Below are 24634 nucleotides of genomic sequence, written 5' to 3'. Positions count from 1 at the left end.
CCAGGGTGTGAGCTGGGGTGGACCGCATGAGAACCGGAGAGCTTCTCCTCTGTCTCTCGGAAAACCTCCAGAATAGAGAAAACCAGGTTTCCTTAGTATTATCCCAAGGTGTCTGTGTGGTGGGATGTCAAGGGGTCCAGGAGTAAAGGTCCAGAATCACCAGGTGAGAAAGAAGAGATAAAAACAACTTACAACTATTTTCAGAAATGGTCACTCTCACTAGCAGTGAAAGAACTACGAATTTTAAGACAACAGTGGGGTTGGTTGGCCCTCCTGTCTTTTATTTTTGTCCAGTGGTAGTGAAGGCGAGGATGAGCTATAGGCCTTTCCTTTGGCTGCATTAAAACAGAATCTAAAATTGCTATAACCTTGGCCAGTTTAAAAGCCTTCAGACTGAATATCCTCTTTGCTCCAGCAATTCTACTTTCAGAAAATTTCCTTCCTTTCTTCCTTCCTTCCTTCCTTCCTTCCTTCCTTCCTTCCTTCCTTCCTTCCTTCCTTCCTTCCTCCTTCCTCCCTCCTTCCTTTCCTTCTTCCTTCCCTTCCTCCCTCCTTCCCTTCCTCCCTCCTTCCCTTCCTCCCTCCTTTCCTCTCTCCCCCCTTACTTCTGTTCTTCCTTCCACAAATACTTCTCGAGCCCCCAGCCTGTGCCAGACAATGTTCTAGGCACTGGGGACACTGGCTGACTTCTCCCCTCCTCTGTTGAGCAAGATGCCATGTACGGCCATGGGAGCCACGGTTCTTGTCTGGAAGTAGCTAGGCATGGGATGTGTGCTGTGGCTTATGAAGAGTTAAGGGAATTTCTGGAAAATGTGTTGAATCGCCTGCAACCCTTCTGAAAGATTGCTGTAAGCGGGAAGCCACAGGCTCCAAGTCCTCCTGAAGGACTGAACCATCCCCAGGCCTCCATCTGTGGACTTCGCACCCGTGTGTGGGAAGTGTGTTTTCCTGTTACAGATGGCTGGGCACGTTAAATCCGCTTGACACAGCTGTGGCAGGAGAGTCCCCTTGCTCCTGCTCAATCAGTCAGGAATCTTGCTGTGGTAGATGCAGGGAGCAAGGCAGCGAGAAGTCAGGCTTAGAGAGGGTTTTGGCAGTGTAGTCACATGTCCATGTCTATGTAAAGACTGTTTTGAAGAGTTCTCACGGCCAGCGTGGCTCAGTGGTTGAGCGTCGACCTATGAACCAGAAGGTCACAGTTTGATTCCCGAACAGGGCACATGCCTAGGTTGCAGGTTTGATCCCAAGTGTGGGGCGTGTAGGAGGCAGCTGATCAATGATTCTCTTTCATCATTGATGTTTCTTGCTCTCCCTTCCTCTCTGAAATCAATAAAAATATTTTAAAAACACACACACACAACCAAACAAATAAACAAGAACAGTTCTCACCCTGAAGATGAGAAAGATGTACATGATGTTACACTACACATGAGAGGGGTCTGCTGGGGAAACTCTGAATTAATCAGGAATAATTATTAGCACTTTATGTTATTTATAACCACTTATATTTGTCTAGCGAGTTATACCTTTCAAAATGCCAATATATTCTTGGTCTCATTTGATCTTTCAAAGAATGTTACTGTAAAATCTGTTTCATATTATATAGTTACAACTTTTTTTTGTTTTATTTTGTTAATCCTTGCCCAAGGATATTTTTTCTGTTGATTTTTAGAGAGAGTGGGAGGGGAGGGGTGAGGGGAGAGAGAAAGAGAGAGAGAGAGAGAGAAACATTAATGTGAGAAAGACACATCAATTGGTTGCCTCCCTGCACGCGCCCAACCAGGGTTGGGGATTGAACCTGCAACCCAGGTACATGCCCTTGACTGGGAATCAAACCCGAGATCCTTTGATGCAAGGGCCAATGCTCTAACCACTGAGTGATGCCAGCCAGGGCTACAACTACCTGTTTTCCTACTACCTGTTGGGCCCAAAATATGACGCCCCCACATATACCACAGTGGCATATTGATTACTTTGAATTAAGGCTACTTAACAAGCAGCTGGTGCCAGAGGGCACCTTGACCTTCCCTGTCTCCTTGAGTGCAGGAAATAAATCTCCTGAGAGACAACCTTATCACTAGCGGTAAGAAACCTAGAGCCAGAGCTTTTAACAAGCTTTTCACTGACTATCCAAGCCCAGACTTTAGATTCCTCACTAACGAACGCCTTCACCTTGCTTAGATTCCTTTCTAATGAGCACTAGCTTTCTTTGTCATGTCAAGTTATCATTAATTTATTGTCTATTTATCTAAAAAATATATAATGGTATCCAGTCTGATCATTTCTTTGAGCTTCATTTTATGATCTGAGCATCATATTGTGCACATATTAAACCGTTTTTTTTCTCCTGTTAATCTAGTCTTGTGTCCATTTTATTATTTCACTATTAGTCCAACCATAACAACTGAAAAAGGGTAGAGGGAGGAATTCTCCGTCTCCCTGACACGCCTATCAAAGCCAATAAAACTTCCACAGACACTGACCGTCAACGCTAGGAACATCAACATCATCCGTTTTACCCTCTCCTACTTGCCTCGTGCCTGTTTTATAAGATGCGTTTTTGTACTTCTAATTCTCCCGTGACCTTTTGCCATTTCCATTGCCCAGAGCCTCTTTCTCCCTCATGTTGTATGTTTGATGTCCCACTCGAACCCATTATATCAGTGGCTCTCAACCTTCCTAACGCCGCGACCCTTTAATACAGTTCCTCATGTTGTGGTGACCCCCCAACCATAAAATTATTTTCGTGGCTACTTCATAACTGTAATGTTGCTACTGTTATGAATCGTCATGTAAATATCTGATATGCAGGATGTATTTTCATTGTTATAAATTGAACATAATTAAAGCATAGTGATTAATCACAAAAACAATATGTAATTATATATGTGTTTTCCGATGGTCTTAGGCGACCCCTGTGAAAGGGTCATTCGACCCCCAAAGGGGTCGCGACCCACAGGTTGAGAACCTCTGAATTATATTGTTTGTTTTTTGCTGTTAAGAGTTAAAAAAGAAAACCAATTGTGTTGCGGTACAATACAGTTGACACAAAGTAAACTGTGCCTACTTAAAAGTGATGCTTAGCCCTTGCCGGTTTGGCTCACTGGATAGAGCATCGGCCTGGGGACTGAAAAGTTCGGGTTCGATTCTGGTCAAGGGCATGTGTCTTGGTTGCAGGCACATCCCCAGTTGGGGGTGTGCAGGAGGCAGCTGATCGATGCTTCTTTCTCATTGATGTTTCTGACACTCTGTCCCTCTCCCTTCCTCTCTGTAAAAAATCAATAAAATATTAAAAAAAATGATGCTTAAACATTTTGACGTATGTATAAACCAGCCGTGGGCAAACTACGGCCCGTTTGAAATGAATAAAACTAAAAAAAAAAAAAGACCGTACCCTTTTATGTAATGATGTTTACTTTGAATTTATATTAGTTCACACAAACACTCCATCCATGCTTTTGTTCCGGCCCTCCGGTCCAGTTTAAGAACCCATTGTGGCCCTCGAGTCAAAAAGTTTGCCCACCCCTGCAAACCCATACAACCATCACAATCAAGATAGTGAACAGACCCATTTATTTCAAGTGACACAAGTTGGTCTTTATTTTTTGCAACCCAAAGAAACGTAACTGAGGCACCATTTTATTTACCTTTTCTGGTTCTTGACTATGTTTGTGGAGAACTCTTTCTGGTTCTGGGCTCTTGGATCTGTCAGCTCATGCTGGACCTCAGTGTTAATCAGCGATCCCATATTTATGTCTCGACATCCCCAGTTTCTCTTCCAGCAAGTTCTGCCCATCCCATAGGGTAGCTGAAAGAGCACAGTGTGAAGCTGGAAGACCTGTGTCTGTGTCTCCACCTCGCTACTATTTAGATGTATGATCTTGCATGTTAATCGTTACACCACTCACCAAGTTGTTTAGGATCAATGTGAACCTTGTTATGTAACAGGATGCCAAAATGGAAATTTCTATATAGACCCAAGTCATTTTACATGTTATATTGCAAATCACCCCATGGAAAATTTACAAAGAAAATGTCCTCAAACTGGTTCAAGGTCTCTTGAACTCCTCACCTGATTTAAGATAACAAGAGTGGAGGAGAGGACACAATGGCTTAGAAAGTCTCAAAGCTCATCATTATAAGATTATGTTTGTAGTGTTATAGTCCCCCTTTGTGCGCAAGTACTTATTGCTCGTGTGCCATTAGTAAACAGAAGCAATGTGTTCAGTTTCTGGCTAGATGGGCTGCCCAGTTGTCATGAATTCTTCAGTCTTCCCAAACTGCTCAGAGACCCTATCCTATATAGAAAAAGCCAAATATGCAAATTGACCAAATTTGGTGAACGACCGGTTGCTATGACACGCACTGACCACCAGGGGGCAGACGCTCAATGCAGGAGCTGCCCCCAGCCTGCAGGCCCCAGGCCAGCCAAGGTGAATGCCAGTGGGGGGCCCCCCATCACCCTGCTGATCACCCCGCAGAGGGAGGTGACCGGCAGTGGTGGTGAGGGGCGGGGCCAGCGAGTGGGCTGCACCAGGCTGGCCAAGGCGGTTGCCAGCGGGGAACCCCCCCACCCCCCATTCGCCCTGCCGGTCACCCCACAGATCGGCCCTGATCGCCAGCCAGGTCTAGGGACCCTACCTGTGAATTTCGTTCACTGGACCTCTAATTTATTGATTGCTGATGACTTCTACTGTGTGTACCCTTTTTGAAGACACCATTGAAATATTCTTGTAGGAAAGGAAGATTACTTTTGGAGGCAGTCACACATGCTTTTTTATTCTCAGGCTCCCGTTCATATGTAGAATTCTAACTATACGTCTGGCAGCTGAAGTTCTCTCTTTTTCAAACATTCTCATTTTGTATATTAAATAGAATTCTACCTCTACATGACTTCCTTCTCACGTTATTAAGCTGTGTGAAGACCCCTAAACCCGTTCCCTTTATGTACAATAAAATTCTCTCTAGGTGGGAAGCTTTCTTTCTTGTACTAAAATTACATGCAGTTGTTTGTCTCTCAGGATTGAGGCTCATCCATCCGGAACTCAGTGTTCTCACTTTCTTTGGCTTTCTCTCCCTTAATGTCTCTGCTGTCTTCTTTTCCTCCTCTGTTGATTCATTCAGGCATAATTGACTATTTCCTTTCCTTTCTGTGGGTTAGCTGTTCCCCAAAGCTTTTGCCCATAAGATTTTATTATGAAAAATTTAAAAATACAAAAAATTTTAAAGAATTGTCTAGTCAACATCCATATACCTACCACTCAGATTCCACCATTAACATTTTAGTATACTTACCTTATCACATATCTATCCACGTATCAGCGTTGGCTTTCCACCGATCACATCGCCTGGTTTTGCACACATTTCAAGTTAAATGTCAGGCACCAGAACCCATCACCCCAAGCACTTCAGTATCAACACAATCGGAGGACCTGTCACTAACCTGGTAGGAATCAAACTTCAGTCTTTTGCAGACCCTTGCTGTGATTTTGTAACGTTTGGGTGGAGCTTACATTTCTATTTACCTGGTATTTTTCTTTACCATTTATCTCCTATTTTTATTATTTAAATAATAATTTACTATTTGCCATTACAATTTAAAATCTACTCACGTAAAAAAAAAACTTAATCTTATAATAAGCAATTATATCTGCGGAATTGTTTTGATATTCTAGTTCATTATTAAATATATGATCATAAAAAAATTGGTTCGCATGCCCCATAAAATCATCTCGAATACTACCCAATGGTTCACATAATACACTTTGGAAAGTTCTGCTTTTTATTCATTTAATAAATACTTTGGAACACCTACTATGTTCTAGGCAATGGAGGTACAACAGCACATTTGACCTACAAAAGTTCTTGCTCTCGTGGAGCTCACATTCTACCAAGAGACACAGATAACAAACAAAATAAAGGAAGATAATTTAAGTTTGTGAGATGGTGATATGTATTTTGGGGGGAAATCAAAGAGGAAAGGAGGTAGGTAGTGTTGGAAGAGGGACACATGGGTGGATTACGATTTTAAATAGAGTAACCAAGAAGTTTCCCTGTGAGCAAATTCCTGATGGAGGGACTGAATAAGCCATGTGCCTATTTGGGGAAGAGATTTCCAAGCTGATGGGAGAGCAAGTTCAGGGCCCTGTACATGCCTGGCATGTTCAAGGAGGTCAGTGAAAGGAGTGCAGAGAGCAAGGGGAGAATGGTAGATAAGGGAGGTCAGAAGGTAGCCATGGGTGGCCCAACAGGTACAACCTGCTGCTGCCACTCCTACTGCAATGACTGCCACTGCTGCTACTAATTCTATTATTTCAGGGTAGAAGGAAGGAGGAAAGAGATAGGGTACGTGCTAGGGTCCAGCCAAGGAGACAATATTCACCAATCAGTTTGCGGTTAGAGCCTAATTCTTAAATTTTTGCCTGTTGGTCTCTTGGTTCTTGCAAACCACTAAACATGCATGCCCCCTAAAAATCCATTATACCAAATCCACCACCTAAAAATATTCCAACAAAGAATAATGGAATAAATGAGAGAAAACGTACCGGCCACTTAATGTGCCATTCATTACTAGGCTCTGTACAGAATGCAAAAGAAGTAAGATTGGATCTCTCATTTCAAGGAATCCATACTCTTGGAGTAAAAGAAAAAAAATCTTTACAGACAGATCAGAAATTCTGTGAGTACCGGGCACTATAAAGTTCTATGTTTTTGACTCAGTGCAGGAGGGAGGAGGGAACGATGACTCTAAAAAGGATGGTAAGGGAAGCTTCCTGGACAGGGCAGGCCTGTGAGCTGCTCCTTGAAAAGTGAATGGACAGAGGGAGGGCATTGCAAGCAAGAGCAAACAAACAAACACCCCATTCCCACCCCCCACAGCAATAGCCGTGAGCTTGAGCTTGGCTGTAGAGTGGGATATGAGGTTGGGGAGGACCGTGAAAGCTTAACAGTTAACCGATTAATGTACTTTTCCACAAGTGCAAGAAGAAAACTTACAGATGGGAAGCTGAAGGGATGGTTTATATTATAAACCTTGATAGAGAAGAGGTTGGCCAGAAGCCCACCTAGACGTGCTGCAAGTAGAAATTCACTTGGAGAACTGCTGTGGGGAGCATTATGCTGGAAGGAGTTCCTTAATGCTTTACGCTGGCCAAAACTTCCATTTCCTATCTGAGGGCAGCTAGGGAACCTCTCTTCTCAGACCCAGGTCTCTAGCTGCAACAAGCCAGACTGAAGCCGCAAGTTACAAGATTAGAGGTTCCAGAAATGTCAAGGATAAAGGCTGTTCTCATTTTCAGCAGATGGAGGGGAATCTCAGAGAGCAGAACAACAAGAAAATCATCTGTTGTTGAAAGCAGGGAGCTGGGGTAGAAATAGGCCTGCCCCACACCCTCCTGAACCCAGAGGCCTGCCTCAGGCAGAAACCTCACACCCGTCTTCTGCAGGTGAATTCCTCCTGCTGCTCCTGCAGCCCAATGGATCCCTTGAGATTTTCCCTTAGACACAGGAGTCTGATTTTCTACCTTCACGCCTTTCACAGCTCAGATTTGGGACACCATGCCTTCAGCTTCCATCTGCTCATAGCTCTGATCTTAAGGAAAATGATCCAGAAGAACAGAGATAATCATTGTGGGGCAAGTTTTAAGATTATTCTGCTATGGCCGGATCCACAGGCCCCGGGTCTGCTTCTTAAGCAGTTCTTGGAGACGTGAAGTGTGTCCAAAGCATCATTAGCATCAGGAGGAATGCAGACTCTCAGCCCCACCCCAGCCCCTCTGAGTCAGAATCCTCATTTTACCTGGATCCCCAGCAGATGGTTCGGATGCACATAGACTTTGAGAAGCACTGGTCTCGTTCACTCTGGGAATCAGTGCTTCAGGAAGAGGCCTTCCCAGAATGCAGTTGGAGAAGTAGATGAGTTGGTGCTGCTCTTTGGTTTGGAGAGCCTGGCTTTCTAGACTTCTTTCTGGGCTGCCCCCCCCCCCCCCTTCTCATCAGCCTGTAGAAATTGTATGGTGCTTGTTGAGTGCTAGGTACCAGGCTAAGCTCTGGGATACAATCACGAAAGGACAGCCCTAGCCTCTTGGCAGCTGATAATCTGGGATAAAGCATGCGTATGCCAAGGGAGATACCTGGGTCCTGTTAGGTAAGTCAAGTACTTTCCCAGCGGCTCTGTCTCCTCCAGAATTCCCTGGCAAGCTTCAGGTCATACTACACTGACTCTGAAAACCCTTCTTCCCCACTTATCCATCTGCATGACCACCTCCTGGGATGCTAGACTCTCTCTTTGTAACTGATTATCCAGGCTCATCAGTGTTCCTCTTGGTAAAGTCCCTTTCTTCCCTTTTCAAGTCCTGACTCTTATGCCTCTGCTAATTCTGGAACCTGTCCCCTTTTCTCCAACTTCAATACGATTAGTCTGCTCCAGACCCTTTGTCTTTATCAAGTAGAATTCATCATCTTTGTCACTGGTTGTCTTTGTCTTGAGTCTTCTCTCTGTCAAATCCATTCTCTCTAGCAGACAGAGTGATCTTTCTGATACACAAGCTTTGTGCTCTTTAAAACCCTTTAGAGCATCCCTGTGTAGAATTCATTGGTTCTAAAGTCCTGACCAAAGCACATGGCACCTTTCATGACCTGTCCTCTGGCTGTCTGCCTCATGTGCCATGGCCCTGGCTTTGTAGTTCAGCTACCTCAAACCTCTCGACATCTTGCCTCCATCCCTCTACAGATGCATGGATACCCAGCCTTCTGTTCTTTCCTTCTTCACCAGGCTGATGCCTGTTCCTATCGCCACACCCAGTTCATCTTTCCTCTTCTTTAGGTTTTCCAACCCTCACTGAACCTTAGAGTCACCTGGAGAGCTTTTTCAAAAAATACCCAAACCCAGGCCTCACCTGTAAGAAATCTGATTTTATTGATGTGGGGACTGATGTCTAACATGGGTATTTTACTTTTAATTAAGTAATTTTTTTGAAACAGAATGAATTTATTAAAGTTTAGGGCAGTGAGGCAAAGAAGGGCCCCCTGGAGGCAGAATCAGGTAAGCCTGGGATGAGCTGCCACTGCCCACTGTTCCTCTGGTTGCAAGTATCGCGGGAACCCTTAGAGCTTAGGGCACAGAAAGCAAAAGCACACAGCTGAGGAAAGGGGGTGGGTGTGCTCAAGGAAGAGCATGCCGAGACATGGATTTTTTTTAAAAAATTGCCCAAATTGCTGCTTCTCAAATTGTGTCCTTGCCTCCCCTGGGGATCCAGTTAAAGTGCGGATTCTGACTCAGTAGGTCTCAGGGGCCTGAGAGTCTACATTTCTGATCAGCTCCTGGATGCTGCTGGTCCAGAGATTGCACTTGAGCAGTGAGGGTCTGGGATGAGTGATTCCAAAGCGTGGCCAGTCTGGAAGCCTGGTCATTGATCTCCTTTATCGCCCCACCCTCCCGCATGTTGCCTTCTGTTTTCCTGACATTTCTTATCACACGAAGGCTTCCTCTAATTTTCAATGCAGCCATCCAGGATGAAAATGCAATGAGCTGCTTCATGAGGGAGAAAATATCTTATGCCTCTTTACTAAGCAAACACTTGGGCAAAGAGATAGATTGTCTCTTTAAAATGCTTCTGAGTAGACTGGAAAAACGTCAGAGAAAGACATTTTTGCACAGAAGCAAAGGAAGGGTGGTTTGTTTGCTTTAGAAACAAAACTCATGGACTGTTTGACGCATTTGAAGGAAAGAACATGTACAGCTATAAAAAGAAACAGAAGGATTTACAGTGGCGATGGTAGTAATAATGGCAACAGCTAACTAACCGCTAATGCTTCCTAAGCAGTTATTACCTCAGTACGGTAGTGCCCTTTTATCTGCTGTTCCACTTCCCGAGGTTCCATTTACCCTCGGCCAACCACAGTCTGCAATAGTAAATGAAAAATTCGAGAAATAAACAATTCTTAAGTTTTAAATTGCATTCCATTCTGAGTAGCATGATGAGACTTTTGCTGTTCTGCTCCATCCTACCCGAGACACGAATCACCCCTTTGCCCAGTGCCTCCCTGCTGCACACACTACTGCCCATTGGTCACTTATAGCCATCTCGGGGGTCAGCTCCACAGTCGCACTTGTGTTCAGGCACCTTTATTTCACTTAATAATGGCCCCAAAGACAGTCACATAACTGTTATTATAGTATATTGCTAGAATTATTCTATTTTATTATTAGTTATTGTTGTTAATCATTTACTGTGCCTAATTTATAAATTATAGGCATGTGTGTGTAAGACAAAACATATATAAGGTTTGGCTCTAGCCAGTTTGGCTCAGTGGATAGATTGTTGGCCTGTGGACTGAAGGGTCCCGGGTTCGATTCTGGTTAAGGGCACATACCTTGGTTGCAGGTTCCTCCTTGGCTGGGGCCCTGGTCAGGGCACGTGCAGGAGGCAACCAATCCATGTGTTTCTCTCTCACATCAATATTTCTCTCTGTCTTTCCCTCTCACTTCACTCTCCCTAAAAATCAATGGAAAATATCCTCGGGTAGGGATTTTAAAAAAAAAGTCATTACTTAAAAAAAAGTCATTACTATGCGTGGGTTCAGGCATCCATTGGGAGTCTCGGAACATATCCCCCAGGGATAAGATGGGGCTACTGCTCTGTTCTAAACACTTTATATGCAACAACTCCATGAATCCTCAAATGACAATGTGTAGTTTCTATTAATTATCTCCATTTCCCAAGTGGGGAAGGTCTTCAGTACCCAGCTGTGTGGACTAACAAGTTTCTTCCCTGAGACAAGTGAGTTAATAACAAAAAGTACTTCATAGCGCTCGAGTCAGCCAGAGGTTGGAGACATCTTCTAACACCCGTGACAGGAGACTGCTGAAGGAGTCTTCCAGGGACACGACCTTCCCCACAGCGTTTACACACTGGCAGTGGTCTCAGCCAACATCCGGTTGGCAAGGAAACATTTTTGTTTCACGACTTGGAATGCAATTTGAAGATCTGGGAACAATGAAGAAAACGCTTACTCTTGCTTCAGGGAGATTTACCAGGGAGATATGTTCCCTCTTGTCTAACTTTTATTGCAGTTTTATTTTCAGATACGTCAGCCAGTCTAGACCATGCTGAAAAATTCTGCCAAAAGAACATTTTAAAGGTTACTTTAATATTAAGTATTTGGATTTAATATTTGCATCTAATACTTAGGAGTAAAAGCTTATACCAGTGGCTGCATAAAGTATACATGGTATTTCTGTGGTCTAAAGGGCTTCCCGGAAAGGAAACCTACATTTATACAACTACATCTACAGGAGATAAGCACTCCACGTGTGATGGCTTGACAACTCTCCTATGACTGTTGGCCAAAACCCAAGAGGGCTGTGATAGGCTTGTGCGCACATAGGTTTCTCAACACTTAATGAGCATGTTTCCTCAAGGGCCAGGACTAGGTTTATTCATCTTTTTATCCAGCTCCGACACAGGATTCAATATGCTTATCGAACCGAGCCAGTAGCAAAGGCTAGTGAGTATGAGTGCTTTCTCTCTGATCCAGGCGTGCTGAGTGCTTCTGCAGGGGTTAGCTCATGAAAGCCTCTCCATAAAGCCATGGGGCATGCGCACAACCCAGGCAGGCGACCGAAGAGCCACCCTCTTGAGCACGGCGTGTTAATGCTTCTCCACCTGCGGGCTTGGGCTGCCTTCGGGCTACCTGCCCTTCCAGGTGCTAGGCTGCATACAGCTCCCATGCCCAGCTCTTCCCAACAGACTTTCTCCCTTCCTGAGCTGTTTGAGAAGCTGCTCTGTTACAGCTCATGAGCTGGGCAGAAAATTACCCACACACCCCGAGTCCAGGAAATTGAGATTCCATTATATCCACATTCTGAGATTCTCTCTGAATCCTAAATCAGATATATTTTCCCCATTTGAATGTCTGAAAACTTAATAAGTTACAATTGCATTCCAAGAGTCTCTCTGAATCTTAATTCAGTTATTTTCCCCCCAACTTGAACTTCTAAAGAATGAATGCTGCTAAAGTGTGACATTGAGTCCACATTTAATTAGAAACTATCCTTATGTGGTCTCCCCTCTTGAATTGCCAGATATCTTTAGGATTAGAGGTATTCTCTCCATTTGACAGGTGAGAAAACTGAGGTATAATGTTCAAGGTCACTCAGCTTGTATGTAGAGAAGCCTGAACCCAGGACACCCCACTGAAGCTTCACTGTCCTTTTCCTGGCATCACAGCCCCATGCGTGACACTTCCCTTGTTTTCAAAATTCTCCGTTTCATTGATCTGCACAGCCCTCTGATGAGGGGCAGCTCAGGCATTTATTTCACTTTGTGGCTGACAACACAGAGGCTCTGAGACTTAGGGACACCTCACATTCCTCAGGTTGCTAAGTGGGGAGCCAGCACTTCTGACAGGTGCCATGCGTTTACAGAAATGGTAGCAGATGTTGAGGAGAGAGAGGTCATTTTATCTCCAGAGTCTTCCAATGAAGGCCTTCAGACTATTTTGGAAACTTGAGCTGTGCTATTTTTTAAAAATATATTTTATTGATTTTTTTTTTACAGAGAGGAAGGGAGAGGGATAGAGAATTAGAAATATCGATGAGAGAGAAACATCGATCAGCTGCCTCCTGCACACCTCCTACTGGGGATGTGCCCACAACCAAGGTACATGCCCCTGACCAGAACTGAACCTGGGACCCCTCAGTCCACAGGTGGATGCTCTGTCCACTGAGCCAAACCGGTTAGGCTTGAGTTGTGCTATTTACTCTTGCCAAGGCAGATGCTGAGATTGGGTGAAAGATGGTGAGGGAAAGAAGATGACAGTAATATACCACTTCTCATGACTTACCAAATCTTGCTGTGCCCTCCTGCTCCATCCCCATCTCCATATTTTATAAATAAGACAAGTGAGGCTCAGAGGGGGCAACGGCTTGTCTGTGGTGTGTGTAAGGAGGGAAGGCACCGCCTCTAGGTTTGGGTAGTCTTGGAGTGGGCTTGTCCATGTGACCCGTGAAACCATGCAGATGCTTCTCTCTCAGACACCCCCATTCATCAAACCTCTCAGCTGTTCTTAAGGTGGCTGAACTTAAGGTGGCTCTCAGGAAATTCAGCTCCCTGTTTTGAGCCTCATCCCATGCATGTGTTGGGAAGCTTGTCCTGCCCAGCCATTCTGTCTGAATTGATCTGGGGTCCGCCCTCGACTTCTGTACTTTCAGAAAGCTCCAGAAGGCTCTGATGCACATCTGGACTGAGAATGTGTGATCTTGTTGAAACCTTCAGTGTACAGGTGAGGAGATGGAGGCTCTGATTTGTCTCAAACTCAAGGTCTTTATTTAACTTCTCGTTGGCCTCCCCTGGAAGTCTGGCCAACACCGAAATCTCAAATATTCAAAAATGGAAACATGTTCCGCTCGAACCAGCTTAAACTCTCAGTGTCCTCACCATCATTATCCTGAATGGTTCCCTGGGGACCTCAGGCATCTTTAATATCCTCCTGACCCCCACGCTGAACTCTGGAGTTGCAAAGAAACCTCTTCACCAAATATCCTCCTTTAGTCCATGCCTTTCTGTTCCCACTGTCCTACCTACCTCCTGCCTTATTGGCTCACATCTGACCTCGTCCAGCAGCCTGCCCACTGGTTCCTGCTCTCTTCTCTTCTGTGCTTTTCTTGGTCCAAAATCTGAGGCCTCCCAGAGGAGGGGGTCTCAACTCCACAGCCTGGCCTTGCAGGGCTCCTGCTTTGGCTTTGCTCTACCTTCCTGCCCGCTTGGCTGAACTGGGCCTCTGCTTTTTGGACACAGGCTTCCTATACGGGCCTGTTTGGGTTTTGCTCTCGATCTTCCACTGTTTCCTGCCTGTTGAATCTCTCCCTTCAAAGTCCAACCCGAGGGCGGCCCCTGCTCAGGATTTCAGGGTCTCCTCTGCCAAAGGGATTTCTCTCCAAAATCTGTAGCACTTCCTTTGTGCTTGACCTTGGCGCTTAGCAGAACCGAGTTTCTCATGGAGACTTTGACCTCCGTGGGGCCCAGGACCCTGTCCTATATATCTGTGTGCCTCCCTACGGACACCCGGCACAGCCTTCTTTGCCACGGAGGGTGTGCAGCAGATATTTCTTGTGTGAATCAATACAGAATTGCAGTACAGCTAAGTGACCTTTGCAGGATCATCTAGCTCGTGTGATGGGCCGAGTTGGAAGAGACTCTGTCTCTGACATGTGCACGCTGTACCGTTTCAAGAAGCCCATTCTGTTAAAGATGAATCACAGACGGCCCACTTTATAATTAAAAAAAAATTAAAAATAGTCTCATCGAGGACATCTGTTTGCTAATTTAGAAAAAAACACACGAGTCTGATAAAAGTTGAACAATTTGGGAGAGGACAAAATAATCTTGTGAGTAGCTCCATCAGAACCAACCAGAGAACCAAACAGTCAGATTAGTGCAGAGTGACGTTTCCCCGTCATTCCTGGAGGATATGGGAACGCCGAGGAGGGAGGACGAAGGGACCGGAGCAAGTTTCTTCCAGAAGATGAAGGCCCCAGGCTGGCTGTGCGCATCTGTCCTCCCTGGTGGGACTGCTGTGTGCCTTTGACAGGGTGACAGACTCGCAGCGGGCATAGGGGCATTTCTTCCCCTTTCTCACCTCGTTATACTTCTGGATGCGGAAGCTTTGCTAGCGGACTGTATTAGGATTGATCTCTCTGGAATCCCACACATTTCATTTAAACGGCACAGTTAATTAATTGCCTAAGGGGTCATTGGAATGCAGCATGAAGTGTGTGGGGAGTGAGCTGTCATACACACCTTAAATTCTACATTTCCGAGGAGCTGTGAGCTTGCACCCATTAATAGCATTCCCTTTGATGACCAGCATTTGATTCATGCCAGTGAGTTAGCTCTCATGCGTGCTTTCTAACATCTCAACTGCCACCTTGACCCCGCTGTGTCTCTGTCTCCCTGTCTTTCCCAACCTCTCCCTCCTCTTTTCTATTCCCAGAAGAGAGGATTTCTTAAACTATTCGCTATCTTCATAATTCTCTTCTGAAATGAAGTCTAGAAAAGCAATGATTTGGTGTTGACTCATGGAGTGTGGGGACACATTCACTGGACATTCCTGGCTTCCCATCAGGCATCTGCCCTGCTGCCCACAGAGATGCCCCATGAGTTATAGGGAAGCATGTAGCCCCCACTCCCTTCTCTGGCTCTGTAATGATGAGGTGTGAGGGTTCTGGTGAGGGGTCCCTGTCTCACAGGTTAGTATGCAACCACAAAGCAAAGCAGGGCATTATGCTCATGTAAACTTCCCCCTGACACAAGTGGAAAATAAATTCCACTCATTCTCTCTTCTGCAAATAAGTTATAGCCTCAGGAATTATAAAAGTATTTCTGTGGAAATCTCTCTCTCTCTCTCTCTCTCTCTCTCTCTCTCTCTCTCTCTCTCTCTCTCTCTCTCTCTCTTTATTTTAGAAGCAGGTCTTGCCTCTGTGAGGCCTGGTTCCTAAGGGGACCATGGAACAGAAGAGCTGTGTCTGAGTCACTTCAGAGATGGCCTGGGTGTCTCTGCTGGTACCTGCAGCTGGACTGAGGGGTGGGGAAAAACTCATGGAGACAGTGAATGAATGATTGCACCAAACGCTTGTTCCTAACTCATTATGTGGGATTGCATAATAGTGGATGCTTATGAAAACGTGCAGGTGCAGTGTGTGATGTGTGAGGGCAGCGCTGGGGCAGAGGAGTAGAAAGCTTGGCCTGAATTCTGGCCCTAGCCCTGTCTGGTCTCTGAGCATGTTTGGCCTTTTGGCAAGTTGCTCACTGCCTCAGGCCTCACCTTCCCCATCTCCAAGTTGACCTCCTGGGGCCCTTCCAGCTGTGGGAGACATGATGTCTAAGGAGGCCCTCCTGCGCTATCTGCAGTGCTCAGAAACCGTGTGGAAATAACTCGGGATAGCATGGACTTCCCAGGCTAAGGAACAGAGCGGCAGGACAGGTATCAGTAAAACCCACTTAGGGCTCCGTGCCACTCAGGTTGTCAGCATCCACTCAACTGACCTTCATGACTCTATTGCCTAGTTTAGTCAAATCCTATCCCCGGATTGCTCACCAACCTCCCTCAGGATTGGTCATTATGGATTTGTAGATTTTTTTCTCTTCTCTTGTGGGCTTAACTGTCTATAGCAGCCGTGGGCAAACTACGGCCCGCGGGCCGGATCCAGCCCGTTTGAAATGAATAAAACTAAAAAAAAAAAAAAAAAAGACCGAACCCTTTTATGTAATGATGTTTACTTTGAATTTATATTAGTTCACACAAACACTCCATCCATGCTTTTGTTCCGGCCCTACGGTCCAGTTTAAGAACCCATTGTGGCCCTCGAGTCAAAAAGTTTGCCCACCCCTGGTCTATAGCAATTGAAGTCTGTGCTTGGTGGTGATTGGGGAATAGTGATTAAATGAATAGTTCTTTCCAGCAAGAATACACTTAATGGAGGTAATAGATAAAATGTCTAATTAAGCAGGCCTATCATTGTCTACTTTGTCTAAGTAAATCTACCTCATAGCTTGGGTGGGCTAAGAGGTTAATTAGAAAATGGAGGTGCGACAGCACCTGCGTGCTCACTGATAAATGCAGTGTCTGGGTTTGAGAGGTAGGGATTCTCGCCCGTGTAATTTCTGCCCAGTGTGCTTCCCTTCCAGTGTGCTTCCCCTCCAGTGTGTTCCCCTCCAGTGTGCTTCCCCTCCCGTGTGTTCCCCTCCAGTGTGCTTCCTCCTGTGTGTTCCCCTCCAGTGTGTTCCCCTCCAGGGTGTTCCCCTCCAGTGTGCTTCCCCTCCCGTGTGTTCCCCTCCAGTGTGCTTCCTCCTGTGTGTTCCCCTCCAGTGTGTTCCCCTCCAGGGTGTTCCCCTCCAGTGTGCTTCCCCTCCCGTGTGTTCCCCTCCAGTGTGCTTCCTCCTGTGTGTTCCCCTCCAGTGTGTTCCCCTCCAGGGTGTTCCCCTCCAGTGTGCTTCCCCTCCCGTGTGTTCCCCTCCAGTGTGCTTCCTCCTGTGTGTTCCCCTCCAGTGTGTTCCCCTCCAGGGTGTTCCCCTCCAGTGTGCTTCCCCTCCCGTGTGTTCCCCTCCAGTGTGCTTCCTCCTGTGTGTTCCCCTCCAGTGTGTTCCCCTCCAGGGTGTTCCCCTCCAGTGTGCTTCCCCTCCCGTGTGTTCCCCTCCAGTGTGCTTCCTCCTGTGTGTTCCCCTCCAGTGTGTTCCCCTCCAGGGTGTTCCCCTCCAGTGTGCTTCCCCTCCCGTGTGTTCCCCTCCAGTGTGCTTCCTCCTGTGTGTTCCCCTCCAGTGTGTTCCCCTCCAGGGTGTTCCCCTCCAGTGTGCTTCCCCTCCCGTGTGTTCCCCTCCAGTGTGCTTCCTCCTGTGTGTTCCCCTCCAGTGTGTTCCCCTCCAGGGTGTTCCCCTCCAGTGTGCTTCCCCTCCCGTGTGTTCCCCTCCAGTGTGCTTCCTCCTGTGTGTTCCCCTCCAGTGTGTTCCCCTCCAGGGTGTTCCCCTCCAGTGTGCTTCCCCTCCCGTGTGTTCCCCTCCAGTGTGCTTCCTCCTGTGTGTTCCCCTCCAGTGTGTTCCCCTCCAGGGTGTTCCCCTCCAGTGTGCTTCCCCTCCCGTGTGTTCCCCTCCAGTGTGCTTCCTCCTGTGTGTTCCCCTCCAGTGTGTTCCCCTCCAGGGTGTTCCCCTCCAGTGTGCTTCCCCTCCCGTGTGTTCCCCTCCAGTGTGCTTCCTCCTGTGTGTTCCCCTCCAGTGTGTTCCCCTCCAGGGTGTTCCCCTCCAGTGTGCTTCCCCTCCCGTGTGTTCCCCTCCAGTGTGCTTCCTCCTGTGTGTTCCCCTCCAGTGTGTTCCCCTCCAGGGTGTTCCCCTCCAGTGTGCTTCCCCTCCCGTGTGTTCCCCTCCAGTGTGCTTCCTCCTGTGTGTTCCCCTCCAGTGTGTTCCCCTCCAGGGTGTTCCCCTCCAGTGTGCTTCCCCTCCCGTGTGTTCCCCTCCAGTGTGCTTCCTCCTGTGTGTTCCCCTCCAGTGTGTTCCCCTCCAGGGTGTTCCCCTCCAGTGTGCTTCCCCTCCCGTGTGTTCCCCTCCAGTGTGCTTCCTCCTGTGTGTTCCCCTCCAGTGTGTTCCCCTCCAGGGTGTTCCCCTCCAGTGTGCTTCCCCTCCCGTGTGTTCCCCTCCAGTGTGCTTCCTCCTGTGTGTTCCCCTCCAGTGTGTTCCCCTCCAGGGTGTTCCCCTCCAGTGTGCTTCCCCTCCCGTGTGTTCCCCTCCAGTGTGCTTCCTCCTGTGTGTTCCCCTCCAGTGTGTTCCCCTCCAGGGTGTTCCCCTCCAGTGTGCTTCCCCTCCCGTGTGTTCCCCTCCAGTGTGCTTCCTCCTGTGTGTTCCCCTCCAGTGTGTTCCCCTCCAGGGTGTTCCCCTCCAGTGTGCTTCCCCTCCCGTGTGTTCCCCTCCAGTGTGCTTCCTCCTGTGTGTTCCCCTCCAGTGTGTTCCCCTCCAGGGTGTTCCCCTCCAGTGTGCTTCCCCTCCCGTGTGTTCCCCTCCAGTGTGCTTCCTCCTGTGTGTTCCCCTCCAGTGTGTTCCCCTCCAGTGTGCTGCCCACCCAGTGTACTTCCCATCCAGTGTGCTTCCCCTCCAATGTGCTGCACAACCAGTGTACTTTCCATCCAGTATAATTTCCACCCAGTGTACTTTCCTTTTATTTATTTATTTTTTGGTAATCCTCATCTGAGGATATTTTTTCATTGATTTTTAGAGAGAGTGGAAGAGAGAGGGAAAGACAGAGAAACCTTGATGTGAGAGAAACACATCGATTGGTTGCCTCCTGCACAGCCCCGACCAGGGCCCGGGCTGGGGAGAAGCCTGCAACCAAGGTACATGCCCTTGACCGGTGTAGAACCGGGACCCTTTGGTCCGCAGGCCCACACTGTATCCATTGAGCCAAACCAGCTAGGCTTGATGATGAATATATTAATTAGCTTGATTGTGGTAATCATTTCACAATGTATCCATATACCAAAGCATCACATTGTACACCTTTAACATATACTATTTTTATTTGTGAAGTATACCTCAATAAAGATGGAAAAAACATCTCATATAGTGCAAGAGCTAATTAATTTGTGTTTGTAAATGGCTTTGAAATCTAAAATTGAAAGTAGTCACAAAGCACAAAATATCGTTACAATGGTTTATTTGTGTCCTGTTATTTAATGTTATTTCATGGCTGAGGTTAGGTAATTTTTTATCATAAGGTGTAGGAGAGCTCACTGCATGCCAAAATGAAAATCTATAGTAGATGCAGTAATATATCTATTACACATGTTTTAACCTGCTTGCATTTATCACCTGTGTTATGTGAGGGTAAGTTATGAGACCTCACAAAAAAGGTGTATCTCTTTTTTGCACTCATAATTTAGAAATAGTGGTTGAATGGATTTTGGAGAAGTCTACACACACACACACACACACACACACACACACACACTCACACTCACACTGCCTCCACTCCCCTCAGCCCTCCTGCCCCCTACATGTGAACACCATGGGACTCAGATCAGCTCAGGAATGTGAATGACTAGAGCAATTTCTCTGCCTTGGGGTGTATTGAAGTGAACTAATGAGAAAGTGCAAAGAAGGAAAGGGTATAACGTTTGTCTTTATTGCTTGTGGTCTAGTGTTGTAAGCTGAAGACTTTCAAAGTAACATGAATATTTTGAGGTGTCATGCTACTTAAATAGGGAGCCATTTTTATTTTTAGTGGTAGGTTCATCCATTGTTTCCACTTTATTGGTTGAAAAACCAAGCTAGAGGTAGATTTTTCATCTGACATCTGATGGAGAAATTGCTCCAGCTCTCACCGCCTTAGCATTAAACATTGAGAATACTAACCACAGCAGTTTGTTGAATATTCACCATGTAAATTACAGAGCATAGAGCTTGGCACATGGTGACCAGGAAGCTGTGCTGAGGACTTTTCTTGGATGACTTCGTTAGATCCTCTCATTAGCCCTGAGAGGTGTTAGCGCCCATTTTAGAAATGCAGAAACTCAGAAACAGAGAGGTTAAGTTCTTTATTGATGGATCAGGGTGCTGACCTATATTCATCTGATTCTGAAGTCTCTGCTATTAACCACTGACTCTAGTACTGTTCAATACAGTAGCCACTAGCCAGATGTGAACAATCATCGCTTGAAATGTGCCTAATAGGAATTACAGTACAGAATTTGCTGTGAGTGTAACACACCTACTGGATTTTGAAGACTTTGTACAAAAGAAAGAATGTAAAATATCATGGATATTTTAAAAATATTGAATGTTGAACTGATTATATTTTGGGTATATTGGGTTAAATAAGTACATAATATTAAATTTTATTCACTTATTTCTCTTAAAATTATTTAACATGGCTTCTAAAAAAATTAAAATTGCATCTGTGGCACACATTGTAATTCTATTGGACAACACTGCTAGAATTGCTGGCACTGTTCCTTGTACTTCTTACCATAGTTTTCTGCCCACAATAAGCCCTGGCATGTTCTGACTCACCCGTGATTTATATAAGCACAGCTACACGCCAGAGAAGAGGAAAAATGATAACATAAATTGCCAAGTGACTCCTTTCAGCATGAGTGAAACACAGCTTAAAAAACTCAGAAGACAGATTATAAATTGGCAATTTTCCAGGGCTCTTCCCTCCCCCCGCCCAATCCTCTCTTCCTTTCATCCAGAAACATTCTAGGAGCACTTAGAATAGGGCAGGGACAGTGCAAGGCCCTAGAAATTACAAAGATGAATAAGACCCAGTAATCAAGGAGTTCACTCCCTAATAGAGAAAATTGATCTATGGTATATTAGTGTGCTAGGGCTGCAGTAACGAGGTACCACAGAATGGAGGTCTTAACAGAAATGTTTTTCTCATGGTTCTGGAGGCTGGAAATCCATCTCCAGGTGTTGGCAGGGTTGGTTTCTCTTAAGGTCTGTTTCCTTCGCTTGCAGATGGGCTTCTTCTCCCTGTGTCTTCACCTGGTCGTGTGTGTGTGTCTAAATTTCTTCTGATAAGGACACCAATCCTATTGGATTAGGGCCCACCCTAGTGACCTCATGTTTATTTAATTATCTCTGTAAATATGGTCACATTCTGAGGCATTTGGGTTAGGACTTCAACATATTAATTTTTTGGAGGACACAACTCAGCCCAAAACATGTGCTGAGGATTTATGGGATACCAAAACTCAGTGGTGGAGGCAGGAATGAATGGTAGCCTCCTAAAATAAAATTAAAATTACTTTGAAGAAAGGAGTGTCGACATTTGTGACTAGGTTTTGACCCAAAGAGCCAACTAGTTTTGATGGGGGCCTGGTTTGGTCCAAGGTGTTACTGAAGTTGGTTTGGTCCAAGGTGTCACCTCTTGAGGATTTGAGCTTTGGGGACAATGGATGAGAGTATGGGTATTGGACCTAAAGAAGGTGCCTGGAGTCCAAGTTCAAGGCCTGTGAAGAGACTTGGACCAGCTGGAGTGGACAAGTGTCTCTGGGGCGGTGCACAGGGGACCTGTGACTGTGAGGTGTATATAGCATGAACAAATGGTTCCAAGATAACACGACACAGCAAGGAAGGTAACAGCAGTAGTACGGATCAGACGCCAATTCTCTCTACTAAGCTTTGGCCGTGGATTGACCATTCTGGGTTGAATTACCCTTTGACTTATTAGAAAAAAAATGAAGGGAAGTCTCAAGAGAAAGATGAGCACTTAAATAATTAATTGGAGAAAAACCCGATGTGACTAGCCCTGCACCTTGAGTTGATGGAGGCCATCCATGGGTTACAGAGCGGGTAACATCTGACCTGGAGTTGGAAGGATGCACTGGAGATTTGTTGGAAGGCAAAACTAAAGGGAGACATTTCTGGCAGAGAAAAGAACAATTGCAAAGACCTAAAAGAGTCTGGTCTGTTAGAGAAGTGACTTCTGGCAGGGGCCATCGAGTTTATGTGGGAGAAAGAGAAAGGGAGAAAGCTGGAAAGGTACAGCAATCTTTCACATGAGTTTCTGGACTTTGCTAGGTAATGGGAATTTGATGATGGGAGCTGTGTTTCTCTGGCTGCAGGGTGAGTGAGAAGGGGGAGAGGTGCTGAAAGAGGACATAGCCACCACCACAGACTTGATTAGTCATTGCTATAATGGGGTCTGCAAAGTGAGTGGGGCCATGACAAATGATCCACTAGGCTATTAGAAAAATAGAATTTCTATTTTTTTTATTGGTGTCTGTCTAGGGAGCAACACTGGACCCTCGCCTGATGGTCCATGTGGTGTACGTCTTTATGCCTTATAGGACCTGAGGAACCTGAAGTGGAGCCCCACCAGGCTGAGACACTGACAGTGGGGAGCCCACTTCTTTGCTTGTTTTTAGTGTATTTTTCTGCACACCACCTGATGAAATAGATTTATAGATTATATTTCTTAGTTATAGCTCATTTAATTTGCACAAAATAGATGAGTAGATTGAACAGTTCTGAAATAAAAGTGGGTTTAAGGTGGCACTAATACTGCAAACAACTAGCAAATCATGGACAGAGGGTGGAGCCAACACTTCTACTTTTGGTGCAAGTTCTTGGCAAACACAACATGAAGTAAAAATAGGGACAATGTGCCCAAACCGGTTTGGCTCAGTGGATAGAGCGTCGGCCTGTGAACTGAAAGGTCTCAGGTTCAATTCCGGTCAAGGGCATGTACCTAGGTTGCGTGCACATCCCCAGTAGGGGGTGTGCAGGTGGCAGCTGGTCGGTTTCTCTCTCATCGATGTTTCTAACTGTCTATCCTTCTCCCTTCCTCTCTGTAAAAAATCAATAATATATATATAAACAAATAGTGACAGTGTAATCACCCAATAAGTGGTTGGCCCAAAAAATTGAAATTAAGAAAATTATTTAAAATATGAATTTATATCACAGTCACCAATGTCAAACCTTACCCTAAATGTACATTGGTCAATAATATACTCAGTAAGATATTTAGTAGGAATATTTACTTCTCTATTATATCTTTTAAAAATTTCTTTTTTGGTGAGTGTTTTATAATAATATTATTAAAACAATGGTATATGTACATAATTCATATATCTATATCTATCTATATCTATATCTATATCTATATCTATCTATATCTATATATGGAATGCATGTTCGACATTTTTACGGAATGGTACTGTTTTAGGTAATGAGAAATTGAAGTCAATGCAGTCTGCTTGTAGATTCCTGATTGTCCTCTAGGTGTCCTGTGTTTTCCCATGTTTTTAACTAAATGATTATTTACATGTAATGATTATTAGTCCATTCTCCTCTCCCTGCTCTGGATATGCTAGGGCCGTGGTTGGCAAACTGCGGCTTGGGAGCCACACGTGGCTCTTTGGCCCCTTGAGTGTGGCTCTTTCACAAAATACCGACTTCTGCGCATGGACCACGAAGTTTCAATCACACTGTACGCGCATGCCCGCATGTGGTATTTTGTGGAAGAGCCACACTCAAGGGGCCAAAGAGCCGCATGTGGCTCGCGAGCCGCAGTTTGCCGACCACTTGGGTATCCAGCATGGCCTGAAGATACAGGTACAGGAACTCTTTTCCATAATATCCTCCACCCCAAGAGTTGTCTAGCGGTTTCCGTGGACTGAGGCATTGTGGGAAGTATCTTCATAGCAGTCAAATTATGCAGCCTCTGAAGCTTTGGAGGCGGGAAGTCCAAGATCAGGTGTTGGCAGAGCTAGTTTCTTCTAAGGCCTCCGTCCTTGGCTTGTAGAGGGCCGTCTTCTGATGCTATCTTCACAGGTACATGTCTGTATTCTCATCTTCTCTTTTTCTTTTTGTAAAAATAAATCTTAAATTGTTGAAAGTGTTATATATGTCCCCTTTCTCCCCCATTGACTTCCTCCAGCCAGCTCCTGCCCCCTGCCCCAGGCCTTCACCACCCTATTGTGTGTTCATGGGTTATGCATATATGCATATAAGGTCTTAGGTTGCTTATCTCCTCTTCTAATAAGGACACCAATCATATTGGGTTAGGGCCCACCTTAATGACCTAATTTTACCTCTTTAAAGACTCTTCCTCTAAATACAATCACATTCTTAGGCACTGAGGCTTACAGCTTCAACATGTGAATTTGCGGGGAGGGACACAGTTCAGCTCCTTACACCAACCAACCAACCGAAGGTGTGTATGTGGGTGTGGGCGCCTGTGTGTGGCAGTGGTGGAATGGCTGCAATCACAGGGCAGGGAGCTAAGGTGGAGGGACTAGGCATCTTAGTTGAAGCTCAGAGTTAGGATTAATCAGATAAAGAAATCAAAACTGAGTAGGCAAATGCTGACCATTACCATGCTAGGCATTGGGTTCTGTTCCCCATTTTTAGTTCCAATGCAATCAGGCCCCCGAATACCCTGCTATGGGAACCAGGGAGCCAACCATAGAAGGTCTGCACCCGAAAAGAAGCTTTTCCATTCTCTGGGTCAACCCAAAGGACATATTAAATAGAAGCTCTTATTTAATTCTTTCTCAGTGATGGGAATGATGGACTAGCAAGCAAGCCTGCCTGGCTTCCCAGTGACACTCTGGACATCATTAAATAACATGCAAATCATT

The sequence above is a fragment of the Myotis davidii genome, unplaced genomic scaffold (genome assembly GCF_000327345.1).
Source record: "Myotis davidii unplaced genomic scaffold, ASM32734v1 scaffold378, whole genome shotgun sequence".
In the NCBI taxonomy this organism is placed as follows: domain Eukaryota; kingdom Metazoa; phylum Chordata; class Mammalia; order Chiroptera; family Vespertilionidae; genus Myotis; species Myotis davidii.
The sequence above is the reverse complement of the archived record's forward strand: the minus strand, read 5'-3'. Positions refer to the sequence as shown.